The sequence below is a fragment of the Pan paniscus genome, chromosome 18, assembly GCF_029289425.2.
Source record: "Pan paniscus chromosome 18, NHGRI_mPanPan1-v2.0_pri, whole genome shotgun sequence".
NCBI classification, from domain to species: domain Eukaryota; kingdom Metazoa; phylum Chordata; class Mammalia; order Primates; family Hominidae; genus Pan; species Pan paniscus.
The window spans coordinates 35,420,401-35,444,390 of NC_073267.2; the positions used below are offsets into that span (position 1 = coordinate 35,420,401).

The following is a 23,990-nucleotide window of genomic DNA, read 5'->3' on the forward strand; positions in this document are numbered from 1 at the left end:
GCGCTGGAGGGGGACCGCGGCCACGCCAGATGCATCGGGATGCAGGCTGGGCCTCTCTGCGGGGCCTCCTCCCCAGCCAGGGGGGCCCCACCCTTGGGCTGTTCCCTCCCAGAGCCACGGACCCAGGCCACATTCCACAAACGACCCCAGAAGGAAGGAGCCCTCGCCAGAGTGGGGACGTCCACACCTGGGAGCCACGTGCAGCAACACCTAAATGAGGGGGTTCGGAGGCCCCGCCAGGAGGAGCCCTGTGTGCAGGGGAGGCCACGAGCCCCCAGGTCCCCCAGGGGCACCCGACATGGATAAGCCCAGGCCCAGCTCTGTTCCCTCTGCAGGCAGGGGAGGGTCACAGGTGGTGACCATGGGAATGACCCCATCCTCACACAAGACAAAATGCTCCCCCAGGAAAGGGAGGTGGCAGCATCTACAGGGCAGGGCACAGGCGGTCAGGGCGGCCCTGGGCACTTGGTGGGGAGGGCAGGGCCGGGCCGGGCCGGGACCACCCCAAGAGCAACACACACACCCCATTAATCTACTGGCAGCTGTGGCTGTGAAGGAGATGGACGCACAGGGTGGTCCCATGACCCCTGAGGAGAGACGGTGCAGGCTCCAGGCAGTGGGTAGACTGGCTGCACCTCCCAGGGAAATGGCTGCTGCCCCCAAGGTGTCCTCTGTCACCAGGTGCTCCCCTGAATTCCCCGATGCCCCCACCTGGGTCTGCGAAGGGTCAGGGTCCCCAACAACAGGACAGGTGCAGGGCCGGAGAGTCTGACTGTGGCTGCTGCAGGGAAGTGACACTGGGAGCCACGGCCTGCAGGGCCCACCCTGCCCCAAGCTCCGGGGAGCCCATCTGGGAGAGCATGTCTGCCCCACACCACCTCAGGACACCCCTCACACACACCTATGAGCTGGAGCCCATGGTCATGGGAGTGAGGGGCCAGAAGTGAGGGGTTCACCTCTGACTGGGACCCTCAGCTTCCCACACTGACACTAGGAGCCCCCCAATTAGGGTTCAAGGCTGAGACATCAGAAGCCTCCCTGGGGCTGTGAAACGAAAGACAGCATCCCCCACGCACATCCCTGGTGAGGCTCCTGCACAGCCCGAGTGTCCTCTGACATCCCCATACCCACTGCATTCCCCAAGCACCCCGTCCTTCCCCAGCCACGGCCCCAGATGCTCTGGGCTGTGCCAGGGCCGGGCGTGCACACCCACGCCTTTGCTGGAGAAGTGGGGGGTCCTCGTGGACGGCAGCGCTGCAGGGAGACCCTGAGCCCAGCGGTCGTGCCCTCCACGTGTTCTGGGGGTCCATTTCCCTGAGAGCTCACGTGTGAGGTGGGCCAGGGACCCCACAAGAAAAGCACCTGCATCATCCTCACCGTGGCCAGCATCCAGCGTCCTGCTAGGACAGAAGCCAGGGTGTTCCAGGCAGAGGCGCCTCTGGCATCCCCACCTCACCCTCTGTGAATGACAATCTTGGGTCCCCGGCATTTCGTGGCCATCACCCCTTGGCGATCCCCACGCAGGGACCCAGCCCACCCCACCCCTCTCTCACAGGGTCCCTTCATGTCAGACCCAAGAGTGTTCACGGGTCCCTTTGTGTCAGACCCAAGAGTGTTCACGGGGGCAGCCCCAGGTTCACCCAGAAGCAGCAGGAGCTCTGTTGCAGGATGACCATGAAAGGTGACAGCCACTCCACAGCAACGATGCCAGCCATGGCCCTGAGGTCCCTGGGCACCTCCTTGTGGGACAGGACACAGCTCCTCAAGGTGCAGCAGGGGTGACGGGCACCACAGGCTCCCAGCATTGGCACCAGACCAGCATCCAGAGTGCTGTCCTGAGGGGTGGCAGGGATGGGCATGGCAAGATGGGCTTCCCAGAACGAGGGGACCCAGCCTGGGTGGGGGATGGGGCTTGGACAGCCATGAGACGGGAGACACAGAGGAGATGGAGAAGGGGGAAATGGGGGAGAACTAGGGGGCATCAGATAGGAATGAAGCAGAGCCGGACCCAGCCATGGCTTGCAGGCCTGAGGTCCCGGGGCACCTCCTCGTGGGACAGGACACAGCTCCTCAAGGTGGAGCAGGGGTGACGGGCACCACAGGCTCCAAGCACTGGCACCAGACCGGCACCCAGAGCCCTGCCCAGAACAAGGGGGGACCGAGCCTGCGGAGGGATGGAGCCTGGACAGCCATGACATGGAGAAGGGGGAGTTGGAGGAAATGGAGACGGGCAAGACGGAGGGGACGGGGGAGACGGAGGAGATGGAGGAGAAGGGGGAGATAGAGAACGGGGGAGTTGGGGAAGAACTGGTGGGCATCAGATGCAGGAATGAGGCAGACCGGACGCAGCCATGCCCAGCAGTTCCTAGAGGAGACACGGCTCCCAGGTGGGACTGGGAGGCCTTTATGACTCAGAGCTGGGGAAGGAGCAGAGGCCGGAGGTCGTCACCAGCACAATGCCCACTGGCTGCCTTGCTCAGGCCAAGGGGTTGGACCCCACATGGCACAGGAGCCCCGTCTGCTGCAACCCTAAGATGCACATCCTGTGGCTGAAAGAGATGCAGCCCCTGGGGCGGCGCAGACCCCACGTGGCACAAATGACCCGGCTGAGTCTAAAGCCTGCAGACAAGACCACTCACGCGGCAACACACTGCTGTGTGCCTACAGGAGGGGCCTCAAACCATGTTCCCCATGACCCACAGGCAGACCCTGGGAGGGCAGGGATGCCCCCCGTCACGCCAACCTCTGTAGAAGTCACAGCCCCAGCCTCGGCTGCCACACATGCCAAGCCAAGCCAAGCCAACCAAGCCAGCCAGCCAGCCAAGCCAGCCAAGCCACCCAGCCGGCCAAGCCATCCAAGCCAGCCAACCAACCCAGCCAGGCAAGCCAGCCAAGCCACGCAGTCAAAGCCAGCCAGCCAGCCAAGCCATCCAAGCCAGCCAGCCAGCCAAGCCATCCAAGCCAGCCAGCCAGCCAAGCCAGCCAAGCGACCCAGCCAGCCAAGCCACCCAGCCAAGCCAGCCAGCCAGCCAAGCCATCCAAGCCAGCCAGCCAGCCAGACAAGCCAGCCAGCCAGCCAAGCCAGCCAAGACAGCCAAGCCACACAGCCAGCCAAGCCAGCCAGGCAAGCCAGCCAAGCCGGCCAAGCCAGCCAAGCCAGCCAGCAAAGCCACCCAAGCGAGCCAAGCCACCCAAGCCACCAAGCCAGCCAAGCCAGCCAACCAGCAAAGCCACCCAAGCCATCCTAGCCACCCAAGCCACCCAGCCAGCCAAGCCAGCCAAGCCACCCAGCCAGACAAGCCAGCCAGCCACCCAGCCAGCGAAGCCAGCCAGCCAACCAAGCCACCCAGGCAGCCCAGCCAGCCAAGCCACAGAGCCACCCAAGCCAGCCAAGCCACCCAGCGAGCCAAGCCAGCCAAGCCACCCAGCCAGCCAGCCAGTCAAGCCAGCCAAGCCACCCAGCCAGCCAAGCCGGCCAGCCAGCCTAGCCGGCCAAGCCATCCAGCCAGCGAAGCCAGCCAAGCCAGCCAGCCAGCCAAGCCACCCAGCCAGCCAAGCCACCCAGCCAGCCAAGCCAGCCAAGCCACCCAGCCAGCCAAGCCAACCAGCGAGCCAGCCAAGCCAGCCAAGCCATCCAGCCAGCAAAGCTAGCCAAGCCAGCCAGCCAGCCAAGCCACCCAGACGGTCAAGCCAGCCAAGCCAGCCAAGCCATCCAAGCCAGCCAAGTCACCCAGCCAGCCAAGCCAGCCAAGCCACCCAGCCAAAGCCAGCCAGCCATCCAAGCCAGCCAAGTGACCCAGCCAGCCAAGCCACCCAGCCAAGCCAGCCAAGCCACACAGCCAGCCAAGCCAGCCAAACCAGCCATCCAGCCAAGCCTGCCAATCCAGCCAGACAGCCAGCCAAGCCAGCCAAGCCAGCCAGCCAGGCAAGCCACCCAGTCAGCCAGCCAGCCAAGCCAGCCAAGCCGCCCAAGCCATCCAAGCCAGCCAAGCCACCCAGCCAGCCAAGCCAGCCAAGCCACCCAGCCAAAGCCAGCCATCCAGCCAAGCCAGCCAACCAGCCAAGCCAGCCAAGCCAGCCAAGCAGCCAGCCAAGCCAGCCAGCCAGCCAAGCCACCAAGCCACGCAGCCAACCAAGCCAGCCAAGCCAGCCAGCCAGCCAAGCCAGCCAAGCCACACAGCCAACCAAGCCAGCCAAGCCAGCCAGCCAGCCAATCCTGCCAGCCAACCAAGCCAGCCAAGCCACCCAGCCAGCCAGGCCAGCCAAGCCACCCAGCCAGCAAGGCCAGCCAAGCCCGCCAAGCCATCCAGCCAGCCAAGGCAGCCAAGCCTCCCAGCCAAAGCCAGCCAGCCAGCCAAGCCAGCCAAGCCATCCAGCCAGCCAAGCCAGCCAAGCCAGCCAGCCAGCCAAGCCACCCAGTCAGCCAGCCAGCCAAGCCAGCCAAGCCACCAAAGCTGGCCAAGCCAGCCAAGCCATCCAAGCCAGCCAAGCCACCCAGCCAGCCAAGCCAGCCAAGCCACCCAGCCAAAGCCAGCCAGGCAGTCAAGCCAGCCAGTCAGCCAAGCCAGCCAAGCCAGCCAGGCAGCGAGCCAAGCCAGCCAGCCAGCCAAGCCAGCCAAGCCACACAGCCAGCCAAGCCAGCCAAGCCAGCTAGCCAGCCAATCCTGCCAGCCAGCCAAGCCAGCCAAGCCACCCAGCCAAAGCCAGCCAGGCAGCCAAGCCAGCCAGACAGCCAGGCAAGCCAAGCTACCCAGCCACCCAGGCCAGCCAAGCCAGCCAAGCCACCCAGCCAGCCAAGGCAGCCAAGCCACCCAGCCAGCCGGAAAGAGAGAGAGAGAAAAGGAAGGAAGGAAGGAAGGAAGGGAGGGAGGGAGGAAGGAAGGGGAGAGAGAGAGAGAAAGAAAGAAAGAGAAGGAAAGAGAGAGAGACGGAAAGAAAGAAAGCGAAGGAAGAAAGGAAGAAAGGAAGGAAGGACAGAAAGAGAGAAAGAAGTAAAGAAGGAGAGAGAGAAAGAAAGAAGGAAGGAGAGAGAGAGAAAGAAAGGAAGAAAGAAGGAAGGAAGCAGAGAGAGAAAGAGAGAAGAAAGAAAGGGAGAGAGAAAGAAAGAAGGAAGAGAGAGAAAGAAAGGAAGAAAGAAGGGTGGAAGGAAGGAGAGACAGAGAAAGAAAGAAGGAAGGAAGGAAGGAAAGAAAGAAAGAAAGAAAAAGAAAGAAAGAAAGAAAGAAGGAAAGAAAGAAAGAAAGAAAGAAAGAAAGAAAGAAAGAAAGAAAGGTACACTGCTCAGGAATCTCCTTTTCCTGTGGCCGGGGCAAGATTCTTTGCATTTTTCTCTGCAGGGAAAAAACAAAACCACACACACACACTACACACACACAGCAATAAGCTTTCATCCAGCCGGCCCAAGACAGTTTCCTAGAGAGTCTGTACACAGTCACGGTGCTGGAGGCTCAATTTCAGATTGGGTTAAAGTGCCCTGCAAACGGGCATTTGCAGAGGGCATGGGAGAGGCTACTGGAGAATTAAGAGCTGCAGAGACGAGGGTCTCCGGCCATCACCTTGGCAGCTGCAGGAGAGAGGAGGTGATTAGGGAAGCTCCGTGTTCCCTTCTGAGCCTGGCAGATGCGTTGTCCCCGCCCTGCCCCCAGCACCGCAATGCAGGCCCTGCTTTCGGATTTAGCAAAGGTAACTTCCTCTGGCACCCCCAGGCTTCTGCTTCCAGCACAGCGACTGTGACTTGGTGTTTGCACCTCGGTCCTCACAGAATTCGCCCACCTCAACTCAATCTTCCTCTCCCAGTGGTACCATTAACATTTTAATTTAATCAGAATTTCTGGGACTGGCTTGCCATCCTAAACAACCTAGTTACCTGTCAGCCTCTATCAGCTTGTCATATTAGAGAGGATTGACCTAGGAATCTAATCTGCTTTAAATGATTTCGTGGGGTGTTGGTCTATAAATCATCTCGATGCAGGTCTGACAACGTGAAGGATTCGGTGGGTAAATAAACCACACTTGTTTTATTTTCAGCAGGCACAGACTTTGCTTTATCAACTTCTTATTGATTTTCGTGCTCCAAGAGGTCAAAAAAATGTTTTTGCTTCTCCTTTACATACAAAAACATTATTCGTAGAAGAGCTGTGGGCAGGCAACTCTCATTAACATAAGTTCTGAGATTCGCAGGCGAGCTGGCTGGTTGGAGAAACGACACACACCTGTTTCAGCCAAGCCCCTGGTGGAGTTTGGAGTTTCCAAAACGTTGACTTTTCCTCTTTCTGCTCAAAATAGAAATTATATGGATATTAAGGAGCCCCAAGTCTCTTCAGGGATGTGGAGGAACCCTGGACATACAAATACACACACACACACACACACACACACACACACACACACGTACACACACTCACCACCCCATGCCAAGAAGATACACAGAAAACTCACTTACCCTTCACTTGAGTTTGCAAATTTGGAGCTGACTTAATGAAGGAAAGAAAAATTGCAGCTACAAAGTAACACAGAGCCAATGAAAAGACAAAAACCACCATTAGATTTTCTTCTCTTCTAAAGTTTTATTTTATTTTTAAGAATCATCGTTCGGATCAGGCACAGTGGCTCACGCTTGTAATCCCAGTGCTTTGGGAGGCTGAGGTGGGAGAATCACAGGCCAGAAGTTCAAGACCAGCCTGGGCAACATAGCAAGATCCCATCTCTTAAAAAAAAAAAGTACAAAAGATAGCTGGACCCACTGGTGCAGACCTGTATTTCCAGCTACTGGGGAGGCTGAGGTGGAAGGATGGTTTGAGTCCAGGAGGTTGAGGCTGCACTGAGCCATGATTGCATCACTGCACACTGCAGCTTAGGCAACACAACAAGACCCTGTCTCAAGAAAAAAAACTCCATAATGATTGTACACATTTATGACATACAATGTTTCCAAGCACGTGTATATCATGTAATGACACCTCATGGTAATTATCAGATCCAGCTGCTCAGAAATCTCATTTTCCAGTGGCTGAGGAATATGCATTTTTTTGTTTTTTGAGACAGAGTTTCGCTCTTGTCACCCAGGCTGGAGTGCAATGGCATGATCTTGGCTCACTGCAAACTCCGCCTCCCAGGTTCAAGCTATTCTCCTGCCTCAGCCTCCCCAGTAGCTGGGATTACAGGCATGTGCCACCACGCTTGGTTAATTTTGTATTTTCAGTAGAGACGGGGTTTCATCATGCTGGCCAGGCTGGTCTCAAACTCCTGACCTCAAGTGATCCACCCACCTCAGCCTCCCAAAGTGCTGGGATTACAGGTGTGAGCCACCGCGCCTGGCCAACCCACTCCTCTTTCAGGGGCTTAAATAAAATGTGCTTTTCTCCCCAAAGGCAGGTCCCCACCCCACTCAGCCGTTTTAAAGGGTGGAGTGTAAACGGTGGGTTGCCGAATTCCTGCTGCCGTGAAATACTTCAGCTTACAGCAGAAAGCCGGGCGCAGACACCATGCTTTATTTCTATTTCCGTGAACAAGAAGTGTCTCTTGCAGTCTGCAATATTTGTCGTCAAAAAGTTCACTGGCTGTTGTATCAAATCAGCCACCTCTATAGGGTGTGATCTTTGACAATTTTTTGTTACATCCCGATGGCCGTTTTACCTGGACCATTTTCTTCCTTTCATGGGTGAAGCAAAACTCCTTGGCAGACTTTTTTTTTTTTTTTTTTTTTGAGACAGAGTCTCGCTCTGTCACTCTGTTGCCCAGGCTGGAGTGCAGTGGTGCGATCTCGACTCACTGCAACCTCCACCTCCTGGGTTCACGCCATTCCATTCTCCTGCCTCAGCCTCCCGAATAGCTGGGACTACAGGCGCCCGCCACCACGCCCAGTTAATTTTTTGTATTTTTAGTAGAGACGGGGTTTCACCGTATTAGCCAAGCTGGTCTCTATCTCCTGACCTTGTGATCCGCCCGCCTCGGCCTCCCAAAGTGCTGGGAATACAGGCGTGAGCCACCGCACCCGGCCCAGACACACTTTTTTTAAGTTACAGCAGACGGTGTCTTTCACTACAGTGTGCGCTGAGCAGATGAGTGTCTTGAGTACAAATTAAAAACATCAACGGTAAATCTACATTTATATATGTTTTCTTTAATGATTTTTTTTAAGGCACCAAACTGAATGAATAAAGAAGGGGAATGATGGAATGGTGGAAACTCTGTTTTTTTTTTGTTTATTTTCTCTGTCTTTTTTTTTTTTCTGGAGTTTGCCATGAGTTATGTGTGGTCTAGCAGCCAAAGGAAGTGAACTGCAATAGACCTACAAATATAGGCTGTACAGACTCAACATTTTTGCATTTTGAGTTAAACCCAACAAGATGTTAATTATGACCAGCCTGACCAATATGGTGAAACCCTATCTCTACTAAAAATACAAAAATGAGCCAGGCGTGATGGTGGGTGCCTGTCATCTCAGCTACTCAGGAGGCTGAGGCAGGAGAATCACTTGAACCCGGGAAGCGGAGGTTGCACTGAGCCAAAACTGTGCCATTGCACTCCAGCCTGGGTAACAGAGCGAGACACCATCTGAAGAGAAAAAAAAAAGGCTTCATCAAATACCATTCCATGCTTTTGCAAGTGGACAGCGGCAGGATTGAATTGTTACAAATTATCTGCCTCCTCACAGCCTTTTTGTGTGTATGTGAGATGGAGTCTCGCTCTGCAGCCCAGGCTGGAGTGCAATGGCACCATCTCGGCTTACTGCAACCTCCACCTCCTGGGTTCAAGCGATTCTCCTGCCTCAGCCTCCTGAGTAGCTGGGATGACAGGCACCCGCCACCACGCCAGGCTATTTTTTTTGTATTTTTAGTAGAGACGGGGGTTTCACCATGTTGGCCAGGCTGGTCTCGACCTCCTGACCTCAGGGGATGTGCCCACATCAGCCTCCCAAAGTGCTGGGATGACAGGTGTGAGTCACCATGCCCGGTCCCACAGCCTTTTCTGTGAGCAATTCTGAAGTAGCCCCTCCATGAGTCGAGGGTCTAACCTGCAGCCCTAGGTCTGCAAGGCTTTGTCCTTGGTTCTGGGGAAGGGGAATGTATTTCTGTATTTCTTCCCCCCCCACCATCCCCCAGCTTTATTGAGGTCTAATTGACTGTTTAAAAATTGCATATATTGCTGGGCACGGTAGCTCACGCCTGTCATCCTAGCACTTTGGGGGGCCGAGGCAGGCTGATTGCCTGAGTTTAGGAGTTCGAGAACAGCCTGGGCAACACGGTGAAACCCCGTCTCTACTAAAAACACAAAAAATTAGCTGGGCGTGGCAGCGTGCGCCTGTAGTCCCAGCTACTCAGGAAGCTGAGGCAGGAGAATTGCTTGAATTTGGGAGGTGGAGATTGCAGTGAGCCGAGATTGTGCCACTGCACTCCAGCCTTGGTGACAAGAGTGAAACTCCCTCTCAATAAAAAAAAAAAAAAAAAATTAGAATGTGATGATTTTCTTTTTTCTTTTTCTTTTTTTTTTTTTTTTTTTTTGAGATGGAGTCTTGCTCTGTCGCCCAGGCTGGAGTCCAGTGGCACAATCTCGGCTCACTGCAAGCTCTGCCTCCCAGGTTCACGCCATTCTCCTGCCTCAGCCTCCCCAGTAGCTGGGACTACAGGCACCCACCACCATGTCCACCTAATTTTTTGTATTTTTAGTAGAGACAGGGTTTCACCGTTTTACCCAGGATGGTCTCATATCCTGACCTCGTGATCTGCCCACCTCGGCCTCCCAAAGTGCTAGGATTACATGTGTGAGCCGCTGCACCCGGCCAATGTGATGACTATCTATGGATATACCCTGATCATCAGCAGGAGGAAACGAAGAGGTATTGGTTAAAAATACAAAGTTGCAGTTATGCAGGATGAACAAGTACTAATTTGTAACAATTCAGTATGAAACAGTGTCACCATGGTTAACAAGGCTCTGCTCTATGCCTGACATCTGAGAAAGGGGAATTGAAATCTGAACTTTGTTCAGAAGAGGATGGCTTTGCAGGCTTTTCTGAGCACGCTGAATTCACGGTTTCTGGGTCAGCCCCTGGGCTGCCGAGGGACAGGGTGGAGACCCTGCCCCAGAAAGTCCAGGAGCCAGGAACCTGCTTAGAAACACATTTCAACAAGGAAAGCCACACTCAGGCTGGCCTCCTTAAAAACACATAGGCCTGGCACGGTGGCTCAAGCCTGTAATTCCAGCACTTTGGGAGGCCGAGGCAGGCGGATTGCCTGAGTTCAGGAGTTCAAGAACAGCCTGGACAACACGGTGAAACCCGGTCTCTACTAAAAATACAAACAATTAGCTGGGTGTGGCAGTGTGCACCTCTAGTCCCAACCACTTGGGAAGCTGAGGCAGGAGAATCACTTGAATTCGGGAGGTGGAGGTTGCAGTGAGCCGAGATCGTGCCACTGCACTCCAGCCTTGGCGACAGAGCAAGACTCCATCTCAAAAAAAAAAAAAAAAACACATATATCAGAATGTGATGATTTTCTTTTTTTTTTTTTTTGAGATGGAATCTCGTTCTGTCACCCAGGCTGGAGTGCAGTGGCATGATCTGGGCTCACTGTAAGCTCCACCTCCCGGGTTCACACCATTCTCCTGCCTCAGCCTCCCCAGTAGCTGGGACTACAGGCACCCGCCACCACCCCCAGCTAATTTTTTGTATTTTTAGTAGAGACAGGGTTTCACCATTTTAGCCAGGATGGTCTTGCATCCTGACCTCGTGATCCACCCGCCTCGGCCTCCCAAAGTGCTGGGATTACACATGTGAGCCACCGCGCCCGGCCAATGTGATGATTTTCTATGGATATACGCTGATCATCAGCAGGAGGAAATGAAGAGGTGTTGGTTAAAAATACCAAGTTGCAGTTATGCAGGATGAATAAGTACTAATTTGTAACAATTCAGTATGAAACTGTGACTGTGGTTAACAAGGCTCTGCTCTATGCCTGACATCTAAGAACAGGGGAATCGAAGTCTGAACTTTGTTCAGAAGAGGATGGCTTTGCAGGCTTTGCTGAGCATGCTGAATTCACAGTTTCCGGGTCAGCCCCTGGGCTGCCCAGGGACAGGGTGGAGATCCTGCCCCAGAAAGTCCAGGAGCCAGGAACCTGCTTAGAAACACATTTCAACAAGGAAGACTACACTCAGGCTGGCCTCCTTAAAAACACATAGGCCGGGCACAGAGGCCAAGCCTGCAATCCCAGCACTTTGGGAGTCCACGGCGGGCAGATCGTGAAGTCAGGAGATCGAGACCAGCCTGGCTAACATGGTGAAACCCCATCTCTACTAAAAATACAAAAAAAATTAGCAGGGCATGGTGGCGGGTGCCTGTAGTCCCAGCTACTCAGGAGGCTGAGGCAGGAGAATGGCATGAACCCAGGAGGAGGAGCTTACAGTGAGCCTAGATTGCGCCCCTGCACTCCAGCCTGGGTGACAGAGCGAGACTCCGTCTCAAAACAAACAAACAAACAAACAAAAAAACCACATATATCATGGGCCAGATGTGGTGGCTCACACCTGTAATCCCAGCACTTTGGGAGGCTGAGGCGGGCGGATCACCTGAAGTCAGGAGTTTGAGACCAGCCTGGCCAACGTGGTGAAACCCCATCTCTACTAAAAATACAAAAATTAGCTGGGCATGGTGGTGGAGGCCTGTAATCCCAGCTATTCAGGAGAATCCCAGCGAGGCAGGAGAATCGCTGGAACTTGGAGGGTAGAGGCTGCAGTGAGCTGAGATTGCACCACTGCACTCTACAGGTTGACTGACAGAGTAAGACTCTGTCTCAAAAAAAACAAAACAAAAACAAACAATATATCATGAAAAATACATTAACCCAGCACTTTGCAAAGCTGCTAGGTGTGAATCCTGCTTGCCAGCTTGGCAGCTCCATCACCGTAGAGGTCAATGTCTGGGAAGTGTTGCAACATCTGGGCAGTTGCAGAGGTGGGCTTTCCTGTCACAAACATGGCTCTGGACCCCTTTGCTTAAAATATGACTGGCTCCCCACTGCCCATCCACCCCACAAAAGCTGGGGAGATACTGCAGGAGGAGTATGTGTGGGATGGAAAATTGTTTTCAGCTTCCCATTTGGATATTAAAGAGGCCAGGTGACAGCTCTGTCACCCAGGCTGGAGTACAGTGACAAGGTCTCTGCTCACTGCAACCTCCACCTCCCGGGTCCAAGCAATTCTTCTGCCTCAGCCTCCCAAGTAGCTGGGATTACAGGCACCTGCCACCATACCTGGCTAATTTTTGTATTTTTAGTAGAGATGGGGTTTCACCATGTTGGCCAGGCTGGTCTCAAACTCGCGACCTTGTGATCTGCCCGCCTCAGCTTCCCAAAGTGCTGGGGTGACAGGCATGATCCACCACACCTGGCCGCCTTTTCTACTTTCAATTTGCTAACTGGTGAATAATACTTTGCAGTAATGAGCCCAGAGGGAATGAGTGGAGCCCAGCCACACATTATTAGAACCTGTCACCCAGTGCAGATACTCACCTGGGATGCGGGCAATGATGCTCAACTCAGACCTGTGCCAGCGCTGGTGACTCCGAGGGACCCGGGTGGCTGGAGTCTGTGTTAGACTCAGGAGTCCCTTCCAGGTCCACACTGTGAAAACAGCAAGTGTCCAAAGCAGTCCACTCAGGTAAGTAAGAAATTGCAGGATGACACTGAGTTCTGTGTGGTTTCCAGAATGTCCTTACAGAAACCGGGATGAGAAGCTGGGAGAGGTGCCTCACGCCTGTCATCCCAGCACTCTGGGAGGCTGAAGCAGGAGGGTCACCTGAGATCAGGAGTTCGAGACTAGCCTGGCCAACATGGTGAAAACCCCCTGTCTACTAAAATTAGAAAAAAATAATTAGCCAGGCATGGTGGCATGCACCTGTAATCCCAGCTACTTGGGAGGCTGAGGCAGGAGAATTGCTTGAACCCAGGAGGCGGAGGTTTCAGTGAGCCAAGATTACGCCCCTGCACTCCAGGCTGGTTGACAGGGCAAGATTCTATCTCCAAAAAAAAAAAAAAAAAAAGGCCAGGCACAGTGGCTCACGCCTGTAATCCCAGCACTTTGGGAGGCTGAGGCAGGCAGATCACCTGAGGTCAGGAGTTCCAGACCAGTGTGGCCAACATGATGAAACCCCATCTCTACTAAAGATACAAAAAATGAGTGGGGCATGGTGGCAGGTGCCTATCATCCCAGCTACTCAGGAGGCTGAGTCAGGAGAATCACTTGAACCCAGGAGGCAGAGGTTGCAGTGAGCCGAGATCGTGTCACTGTACTCCAGCTGGGCAACAGAACGAGACTCCATCTCACAAAAAATAAAAATAAAAAAAAATGGGGTGGGGTGGCCCAGCCATTCAGTATACTTTCTCCCCTGGTGAGAACCATCCATTTCCAGAATGTGTGTCACAGAGAGTGGAACACAGGTCCTGGTTGCACTCCCAAAAACTCACTGGTGTCCAGGGATTTGGGAGTATATGGCCTTTGAACGTCTGAACACCCTCAGTTCTCCTTCATATTCTCTAGCTCCCCTGCATGGAGATGTGGGCCTTTTAGGGTCGTTTCCACCCTTTTAGGGCCTCTTTGCTAGCCTTCCATTGGCAAGAACAATTACCGAAAGGAGATACCCAGCTCTAACCCTGCAGAACAGACAGAGAGCCCAGTAGCCTGGCAGCCAGAGAGCCTTTCTTTAAAACAGGCATCACTGGCAACCTCATTGAAATGGGATGATTCATTATCCTGTTTCCATTTAATTGTTATTTTGCCGGCAGAAAAGCCTGGAGTTTCTCTGCAAAGCAGCGATGGTGTTGTCCTTTTAGATTCCCCAGGGAATAATCTTAAAAAATTGCCTGCCCAGCTTCCTGAATGCCCAGCATTTGCCTTCACATTAACTTACTCTATAAAGTACAGATGTTGCAAAGGGGAGGGCGTCCAAGCCCCTGGCTTCCCAGAGAAATTGGTAAGGGTTGTCTGCAGCTTCCCAGCCTTAAAAATACTTGAAAAGTTGACATCCTCACTGCTAATTGGGGCTGATGGAGCCTCGTCAACCCCAGGACCCGCTGATCAGCTGTGGCAGGAATCATACCCACAGCGTTATGTGAAGTGATGAGTTGGATTTGCTTCCAGCAGGGTGAAAGCAATGTATTTCACTTGTTCTCAATGTACAGCAAGAGAAAAGTGAGGGACTGACTCACAAAACCTGTGTTCCCTCCGTTTGCATCTCAGTCATCTCTGAAATACATTGCAAATTGTTTAAACCTTAAAAACACAGCGGCATGAATGTGCCTCCTGATGGCACCAGGTTTTGATAAGATGATAGGCTGTGGCGATGGATTTCAGATGTGAGTACCTGTGCTTGCCAAAATGCTGGATGAAAGATGAAGGTAATTGCTAGCGTTGTTGGCCTTGCCAATAATCTGTCTCTCTCTCTCTCTTGTTTTTTCTTTTTTATTTTGCTTCAAGAATCTGGTTGCCTTAATGAGGATCTTCGCCCTGCTAAGATGATCTTTCACATCTGGAACAAAACACAGAAGCTCCGTCTCAGCCAGAGTGATGGGGAGCCATGTGGCCCTGAAAGCTCTCGATGGCCAAATCAGAAATGATTTTTGACAGGACCAGGCTGAATTCCCTAAGTACATTCACAGCCACCCGCCCCTCTCCTCTCCCCCTACTCTTTTTTTTATTTTAATGGTCCAAAATTGGCTGTTTAATATCTGAGCATGCCAGAGTCTTGGAGGATGCCAGAAATGGAAGGTTTGTGCCCGGGGTCATAGGAAGGTCCCTACCAGGTGAGGCAGTGTGATGCCAGTCCCCAGTGAACAAGGAGGCAGCAGCCCTGTCCAGTGTATGAGCATGACCTTGGGGATCTGTGTAGATAGAAATTTCTGGAAGGTTTTAAGCAGGTTAGGTTCCCACCCCATCACCCTGTTTCACCATAGATACTCTATGAATAAAAAAGAGATTAAAAATGTCTCTCAGCCAGGTGCAGTGGCTCACGCCTGTAATCCCAGCGCTTTGGGAGGCCGAGGCAGGCGGATCACTTGAGGTCAGGAGTTCAAGACCAGCCTGGCCAACATGGCCAAACACCATCTGTACTGAAAATACAAAAATTAGCCAGGCGTGGTGGCGGGCGCCTGTAGTCCCAGCTACTCGGGAGGCTGAGGCAGAAGAATTGCTGGAACCTGGGAGGCAGAAGTTGCAGTGAGCCAAGGTTGTGCCACTGCATTCCAGCCTGGGCCACAGAGTGAGACTCCGTCAAAGAAAAAAAAGTAGGGGAAGGAAGGAAGGAAGGAAGGAAGGAAGGAAGGGAGGGAGGGAGGGAGGAAGGAAGGGGGGAAGGATGGAAGGAAAGGAAGGAAGGAAGGGAAGGAAGGAAGGGAAAGAGGGAGGAAGAGAAGGTGGGAAGGAGGGAGGGAAGGAAGGAAGGGTGGGAGGGAAAGAAAGAATGAGAGAGGGAGGGAAGGAAGGAAGGAAGGAGAGAAGGAAGGGAAGGAAAGAATGAGGGAGGGAAGGAAGGAAGGGTGGGATGGAGGGAGGGAGGGAAGGAAGGAAGGAAGGAAGGAAGGAAGGAAGGAAGGAATTACAGGAAGGATTTAAGCAGGTTAGGTTCCCACCCTCTGACCCTGTTTCACCATAGACCCTCCATAAATAAAAGAGAGATTAAACCTGTGTCTTTCACAATGCAGTCTGTGAACAAAAATGAGGAATGGGATTTGGAGCTCCATGTCAGCTGCAATGGCCACACTGGAAAGCCTAGGAGGCTGCTCTGGAAACAGAGGGGCTGTTCCAGGTGATGCCAAACTAGCACAAACGAGGCTCAGAAGAGACACCTGTGACAGATATGGAAGACACCTTCAGAAAAGGCAAAATTCAGCCACCGAAGCACAATCAAGGCCAAACAGATGGCTGTCATGGAATCAGCCAGTGTCCCACAGCCCAATACACACTGACATTGTAACATAACCTTTACCTGAGAAAATGCCCATGTTCACTGCCTGGAGAAGCAAGCTACACTCTACAAAGAAATATCCAGTGAGCACAACAAGAGACATCTAACCTACACTGTAAAATAGAAATAACGAGTCTCCTGCATCTGGGGATCCACCTACACTCTACACTAGACACACCCAGTGTCTTCCATCTGGGGGATACACCAACACTCTACAGTAGATACACTGAATGTCCTCCAGCTGGGGATGCACTTACACTCTGCAATAGATACATTCAATGTCCTCCATCGGGGGGATCCATCTACACTCTACACTAGGCACACTCAATGTCCTCCATCTGGGGATCCTCCTACACTCCACAATAGATACACTCAATGTCCTCCATGTGGGGATCCACCTACACTCTACAATATATACACTCAATGTCCTCCATCTGGGGATCCACCTACTCTCTACAATAAACCAACTCAATGTGCTCTATCTGGCGGATGCATCTACACTCTACAATAAACCAACTCAATGTGCTCCATCTGGGGATCCACCTACACTCTGCAATAGACACACTCAATGTCCTCCATCTGGGGATACACCTATGCTTTACAATAGATACACCCACTGTCCTCCATCTGGGGATCCACCTACACTCTACACTAGATACAGTCAATGTCCTCCATCTGCGGATCCACCTACATTTTACAATAGACACACTCAATGTCCTCCATCTGCGGATCCACCTACACTCTACACTAGATACCCTCAATGTCCTCCATCTAGGGATCCACCTACATTCTACAATAAACAAACTCAAATGTGCTCCATCTGGGATCCACCTACACTCTGCAATAGACACACTCAATATCCTCCATCTGGGGATCCACCCACACTCTACAATAGACACACCTAGTGTCCTCCATCTGGGGGATACACCTACACTCTACAATAGACACACTCACCATACTCCATCTGGGGATCCACCTACACTCTACAGTAGACACACCCATCTGGTGATCCACCTACACTCTACAATAGAAACACTCAGCGTCCTCCATCTGGGGATCCACCTACACTCTGCAATGGAAATACTCAGCGTCCTCCATCTGGGGATCCACCTACACTCTACAATAGAAACACTCAGCATCCTCCATCTGGGGGATCCACCTACACTCTACAAGAGACACACTCACCATTCTCCATCTGGGGGATACACCTACACTCTACAATAGACACACTCACCATCCTCCATCTGGGGATCCACCTACACTCTACAATAGACACACCCATCTGGTGATCCACCTACACTCTACAATAGACACACCCATCTGGATATCCACCTACACTCTCCAATAGACACACCCATCTGGGGATCCACCTACACTCTACAATAGACACACTCACCATTCTCCATCTGGGGGATACACCTACACTCTACAATAGACAGACTCACCATCCTCCATCTGGGGATCCACCTACACTCTACAATAGACACACCCATCTGGTGATCCACCTACACTCTACAATAGAAACACTCAGCGTCCTCCATCTGGGGATCCACCTACACTCTACAATAGACACACTCACCATTCTCCATCTGGGGGATACACCTACACTCTACAATAGACACACTCACCATCTTCCATCTGGGGATCCACCTACACTCTACAATAGACACACCCATCTGGGGATCCACCTACACTCTACAATAGAAACACTCAGCGTCCTCCATCTGGGGGATCCACCTACACTCTACAATAGACACACTCATCTGGGTATCCACCTACACTCTCCAATAGACACACCCATCTGGATATCCACCTACACTCTCCAATAGACACACCCATCTGGGGATCCACCTACACTCTCCAATAGACACACCCATCTGAATATCCACCTACACTCTCCAATAGACACACCCATCTGGGGATCCACCTACACTCTCCAATAGACACACCCATCTGGGGATCCACCCACACTCTATTGTAGATCCACAATCTACAATAGACACACTCAGCGTCCTCCATCAGGGGATCCACCTACACTGTACAATAGAGAAACCCAGTGACCACCATCTTGGCACCCACCTACACTCTACAATAGATATAGATTTCCAGTGTCCCCTGTTTCGGGAACCTACCTGCACTCTGCAATTAATATGCACATCATCGACTTTCTGGGGTTTCTCCCTGCAATCTGGCATACACCTTTTCATCGTTCACTGTCCTTGAGTAGCTGAGGGTCGTTGCTCAGGCATTTTTGGAAGGAAGGTTGGTCTTAATCTAAGGCATCTTTGGAAGGAAGGTTGGTCTTAATCGAAGGCATTTTTGGAAGGAAAGTTGGTTTGAATCTAAGGTATTTTTGGAAGGAAGGTTGGTCTTAACCTAAGGCATTTTTGGAAGGAAGGTTGGTCTTAATCTAAGGCATTTTTGGAAGGAAGGTTGGTCTTAATCTAAGGCATTTTTGGAAGGAAGGTTGGTCTTAAACTAAGGCATTTCTGGAAGGAAAGTTGGTCTTAATCTAAGGCATCTTGGGAAGGAAGGTTGGTCTTAATCTAAGGCATTTTTGGAAGGAAGGTTGGTCTTAATCTAAGGCATTTCTGGAAGGAAAGTTGGTCTTAATCTAAGGCATCTTTGGAAGGAAGGTTGGTCTTAATCTAAGTCATTTTTGGAAGGAAGTTTGCTCTTAATCTAAGCCATGTTTGGAAGGAAAGTCGGTCTTAATCTAAGGCATTTCTGGAAGGAAGGTTGGTCTTAATCTAAGGTATTTTTGGAAGCAAGCTGGCTCTTAATCTAAGCCATGTTTGGAAGGAAGCTCGGTCTTAATCTAAGGCATTTTTGGAAGGAAGGTTGGTCTGAATCTAACGCATTTCTGGAAGGAAGGTTGATCTTAATCTAAGGCATCTTTGGAAGGAAGGTTGGTTTTAATCTAAGGCATTTTTGGAAGGAAGGTTTGTCTTAATCTAAGGCATTTTTGGAAGGAAAGTTGGTCTTAATCTAACGCATTTTTGGAAGGAAGGTTGCTCTTAATCTACGGCATTTTTGGAAGGAAGGTTGGTCTTAATCTAAGGCATTTTTGGAAGGAAGGTTGGTCTTAACCTTGTGTCCACCTGCAGGTTGTTATGTTTTATTCTTGTGTTTTCTCTCACTTTTTTGCCTAGCAGAAGCACAGCCATGAAGCTGTGTCCATGAGATATTCTGTAGAGCCTGGAATAATCCCTCCTTTCCACATCTTGTCCCACCATGGAGTGCCCCAGAGTTCTGGGACGTGGAAGGTGCCGTCCTCTGCCTGACACGGTGCTGCCCGGCTCCCTCCTCATCCCAGTGGCTTCCCAAACTCCCTGGACCTGCTGGAGGAAACACCTGTGCTGAAGACCTGGAGGCCCTTCCCTCCAAACCCTGACTCTGGGGTCAGCGACGCCAACAGGTGTTTTTTCTCAGAATCGCCTTCTTGTCTGAATTGAGCCCTGGGATCAGAAGGTCAAGGGGCCAGAGGTCAGATGCAGCCATGCAGGGTTCCCTGAGGGCCAGGGCTTACCAGGTGGTTAATATTATCAGAGCTCATTTGCTGAAGCTGGACTGGCGTGTTCTCAGCGGTCCCAAATAAATTTAACAAGAGCCACTTTCAAAGCCCACCTATTAGGGCCATCTATTCAATGGACAGGAGGGTTAACAGTAATTTGAGGAGGCAGCTTGGCCGTCTTCAAATAGGAACACATGGACTGTGCAGCTTGGCCCCATTTGTGGTAATTTCGAGGTCTCATTTCCATTTGTAAGAAACATAACTACTTACATATGGAAAGAATGAATGAGAAGTCATTAAAATTTCTCTAATTTAGGAAAAAAATAAAAAAAAGTAATGAAGTAATATCTTAACCAGGGCAGGCAGAAATGTAAATTAGACATTAGAAGAAAAACCTATTAACAGGATGGCTGGATGGCTGTGTTGCTTGCCTGTTTTTTTTTAATCTAATGAATTTATGAATTGCTAGTTGTGGGGTCACAGATTTTGTTAATTTCCTATGTGTTTAGCTCTGCAGTAAGAAGGGAGGGTTTGCTTATGAAACACAGATGCTAACTCCATTAGCGGGGCGTTTGCTAATCAGAACACAAATGGTAATACGTTCGGTCCAGCATTAAAAAAAAAAAAAGAAAAAAAGACAGAAAAACACATGAATTATTTGAAGTTGGGGTTTTTCCAACTTCTGTCCGTTGTTCCTGCAGGTCATCAGAAAATTTAAACATCAGGGAGTAAGAGGTGACCTAGCTAGGTAGCTGCCTGATTATAAAATATATGTGAAAGCTTTCTTTAAAAACAAAACAAAACAAAACAAAAACAGAGTCTGGCTTTGTCGCCCAGGCTGGAGTGCAATGGTGAGATCTCGGCTCACTGCAACTTCTGCCTCCCGGGTTCGAGCGATTCTCCTGCCTCAGCCTCCCGAGGAGCTGGGATTACAAGTGCCCATCACCATGTCCAGCTAATTTTTGTATTTTTAGTAGAAACGGGTTTCACCAGGTTGGCCAGGCTGGTCGCGAACTCCTGACCTTAGGTGATCCGCCTGCCTCCATCTCCCAAAGTGCTGCAGTAAAAAGGGAGGGTTTGCTTATGAACCACGGATGCTAACTCCATTAGCGGGGTGGTTGCTAATCAGAACACAAATGGTAATGCATACGGTCCAGCATTAAAAAAAAAAAAAGACATAAAAACAAATGAATTATTTCAAGTTGGGGTTTTTCCAACTTCTGTCCGTTGTCCCTGCAGGTCATCATAAAATTCAAACATCAGGGAGTAAGAGGCGACCTAGCTAGGTAGCTGCCTGATTACAAAAGATATGTGAAAACTTTTTCTTTTTTTTTTTTTTTTAAACAGAGTCTTGCTTTGTCACCCAGGCTGGAGTGCAATGGTGAGATCTCGGCTCACTGCAACCTCCGCCTCCTGGGTTCGAGCGATTCTCCTGCCTCAGCCTCCCGAGGAGCTGGGATTACAAGTGCCCACCACCATGTCCAGCTAATTTTTGTATTTTTAGTAGAAACGGGGTTTCACCATGTTGGCCAGGCTGGTCTCGAACTCCTGACCTTAGGTGATCCGCCTGCCTCCACCTCCCAAAGTGCTGGGATGACAAACGTGAGCCACCGTGGCCAGCCAAAACTTTTTTTTTAAATGGAGTCATGCTCTGTTGTCTAGGTTGGAGTGCAGTGGAGCAATCATGACTCACTGAAGCCTCAACTTCCTAGGCTCAGGTCATCCTCCCACCTCAGCCTCCCAAGTAGCTGAAACTATACGCATACGCAACCACATCTGAGTAGTTTTTAGGTTTTTTGTAGAGACAGGGTTTCACCATGTTGCCCGGGCTGGTCTCTAACTCTTGAGCTCAAGCCATCTGCAGGTCTTGGCCTCCTGAAGAGCTGGAATTACAGGCTTGAGCCACTGTGGTCAGCCTTAAAATATTTTGTTGACAGGCCGGGCACAGTGGCTCATGCCTATAATCCCAGCACTTTGGGAGGTCGAGGCGGGTGGATCACCTGAGGTCAGGAGTTCAAGACCAGCCTGACCAACATGAGAACAGCCTGACCCCATCTCTACTAAAAATACAAAAATTAGCTGGGTTTGGTGGTGGGTGCCTGTAATCTCAGCTACTCGGGAGGCTGAGGCAGGATAATCACTTGAACTCAGGAGGCAGAGGTTGCGGTGAGCTGAGACCGTGCCACCAAACCCAGCTAATTTTTTTGTTTGTTTGTATTTTTAGTAGAGACAGGGTTTCACTCTGTTGGCAAGGCTGGTCTTGAACTCCTGACCCTGTGATCCACCTGCCTCAGCCTCCCAAAGTGCTGAGATTACAGGTATGAACCACTGTGCCCAGCCCATCCCCTCTTCTTATGAGATGTCTTAGTCCATTTCAGGTTGCTATCAGAATACCATAGACTGGGTGACTTATAAACAACAGACATTGATTCTCCCACAGTCTTGGAGGCTGGAAGTCTGAGATTAATGTGTGGGCTGGGTTGGTTCCTCCTGCGGCCTCTCTCCTGGGCTTGCCGACACCATAGTCTCCCTGTGTCCTCACATGGTCATCCCTCTGTTTGTGTCTGTGTCCTCAACTCCTCTTCTTATGGGATGTCTTAGTCCATCTTAGGCTGCCATTACAGATCACCATTAGACTGGGTGGCTTAGAAACAACAGACATTGATTCTCCCACATCCCAGTGGGTTGAGACCAAGCAAATAAATGATAATCCTGGAAAGCAGGTGTGTGCAGGTTTAAGAGGAGGCAGAAAGAGAAGGGAGCCATCATTTGTCCCAATCCCTCCATGTGTCTTCATCCTACATCAAGTGGAAATGACTACACTGTGTCTGGGCCAGGCACGGTGGCTCACGGCTGTAATCCCAGCACTTTAGGAGGCCGAGGTGGGTGCATCACGAGGTCAAGAGATCGAGACCATCCTGGGCAACATGGTGAAACCCCATCTCTACTAAAAATACAAAAATTAGCCGGGCGTGCTGGTGTACACCTGTAGTCCCAGCTACTCGGGAGGCTGGAAGTCTGAGATCAGGGTGTGGGCAGGGCTGGTTCCTTCTGAGGACCCTCTCCTGGGCTTGTAGACACTATCTTCTCCCTGAGTCCTCATGTGGTCCTCCCTCTGTGTGTGTGTCTGTGTCCTCATCTCCTCTTCTTACAAGGACTTCAGCCTGGGCAACAAGAGCAAAACTCCGTCTCAAAGAAAAAAAAGTTTTGTTACCATATTCTTGCCGGAACTGAGAAGGCTACAGAAATGCTGGTCCTGAAACGGTGTCCATTTCTCTGCTCAATTCTTCTGGGGCATCATCCCAGCGGGTTGAGACCAAGCAAATAAATGATAATCCTGAAGAGCAGGTGTGTGCAGGTTTAAGAGGAGGCAGAGAGAGAAGGAAGTCATCATTTGTCCCAACCCCTCCATGTATCTTCATCCTACTGTAATCAAGTGGAAATGAGTACACTGTGTCTGGACTGGGTGAGGTGGCTCACAGCTGTAATCCCAGCACTTCAGGAGGCCGAGGCAGGTGCATCACAAGGTCAAGAGATTGACACCATGCAGGGCAACATGGTGAAACCCCGTCTCTACTAAAAATACAAAAACTAGCCAGCCGTGGTGGTGCACACCTGTAGTCCCAGCACTTTAGGAGGCTGAGGCGGGAGCGTCACAAGCTCAAGAGATCGAGACCATCCTGGGCAACATGGTGAAACCCGATCTCTACTAAAAATACAAAAATTAGCCGGGCGTGGTGATGCACACCTGTAGTCCCAGCTACTCAGGAGGCTGAGGCAGGAGAATCAGTTGAACCCGGGAGGTGGAGGTTGCAGTGAGCCAAGATAACGCCACTGCGATCCAGCCTGGCGAGAGAGTGAGACTCCGTCTAAATAGAAAAAAAAAATTAATCAGATCTTGTGAGAACTCATTCAGTATCACAAGAACAGCATGAGGGTAACTGTCCCCAAGATTAAATTACCTCCCACTGGGTCCCTCTCATGACACATAAGGAGGATGGAAACCACAATTCATGATGAGGTTTTGGGGTCGGGGGACACAGCCAAACCATATCAAACAGCTTTATTTTTGCCCCAAAAGAACTGACATGAGAATCTTGAAGAAATACATGGATTCCCATACTCATTGATGAATTATCCACAATAGCCAAGACATGGACCAAACCGAGCGACCACGAATCGATGAATGGATAAAGAAATTGGGAGAATTATCCACAATAGCCAAGACATGGACCAAACCAAGTGACCATGAATGGATGGATGGATAAAGATATTGGGAGAATTATCCACAATAGCCAAGACATGGACTAAACCGAGCGACCATGAATGGATGAATGGATAAAGGAATTGAGAGAATTATCCACAATAGCCGAGACACGGACCAAACCAAGTATTATCCACAATAGCCAAGACACACAACCAAACCAAGTGACCATGAATGGATGAATGGGTAAAGAAACTGGGGGAATTATCCACAATAGCCAAGAAATGGACCAAACTAAGTGACCATGAATGGAT

The 23,990-nt window shown here is 51.1% G+C and overlaps 1 pseudogene; it reads left to right on the plus strand.

The window, feature by feature from the left end:
* Window positions 1-701: 701 nt before the first annotated feature.
* LOC100989945 (uncharacterized) lies at window positions 702-7,831 on the plus strand (annotated as a pseudogene).
* The last annotated feature ends 16,159 nt before the right edge of the window (window positions 7,832-23,990 follow it).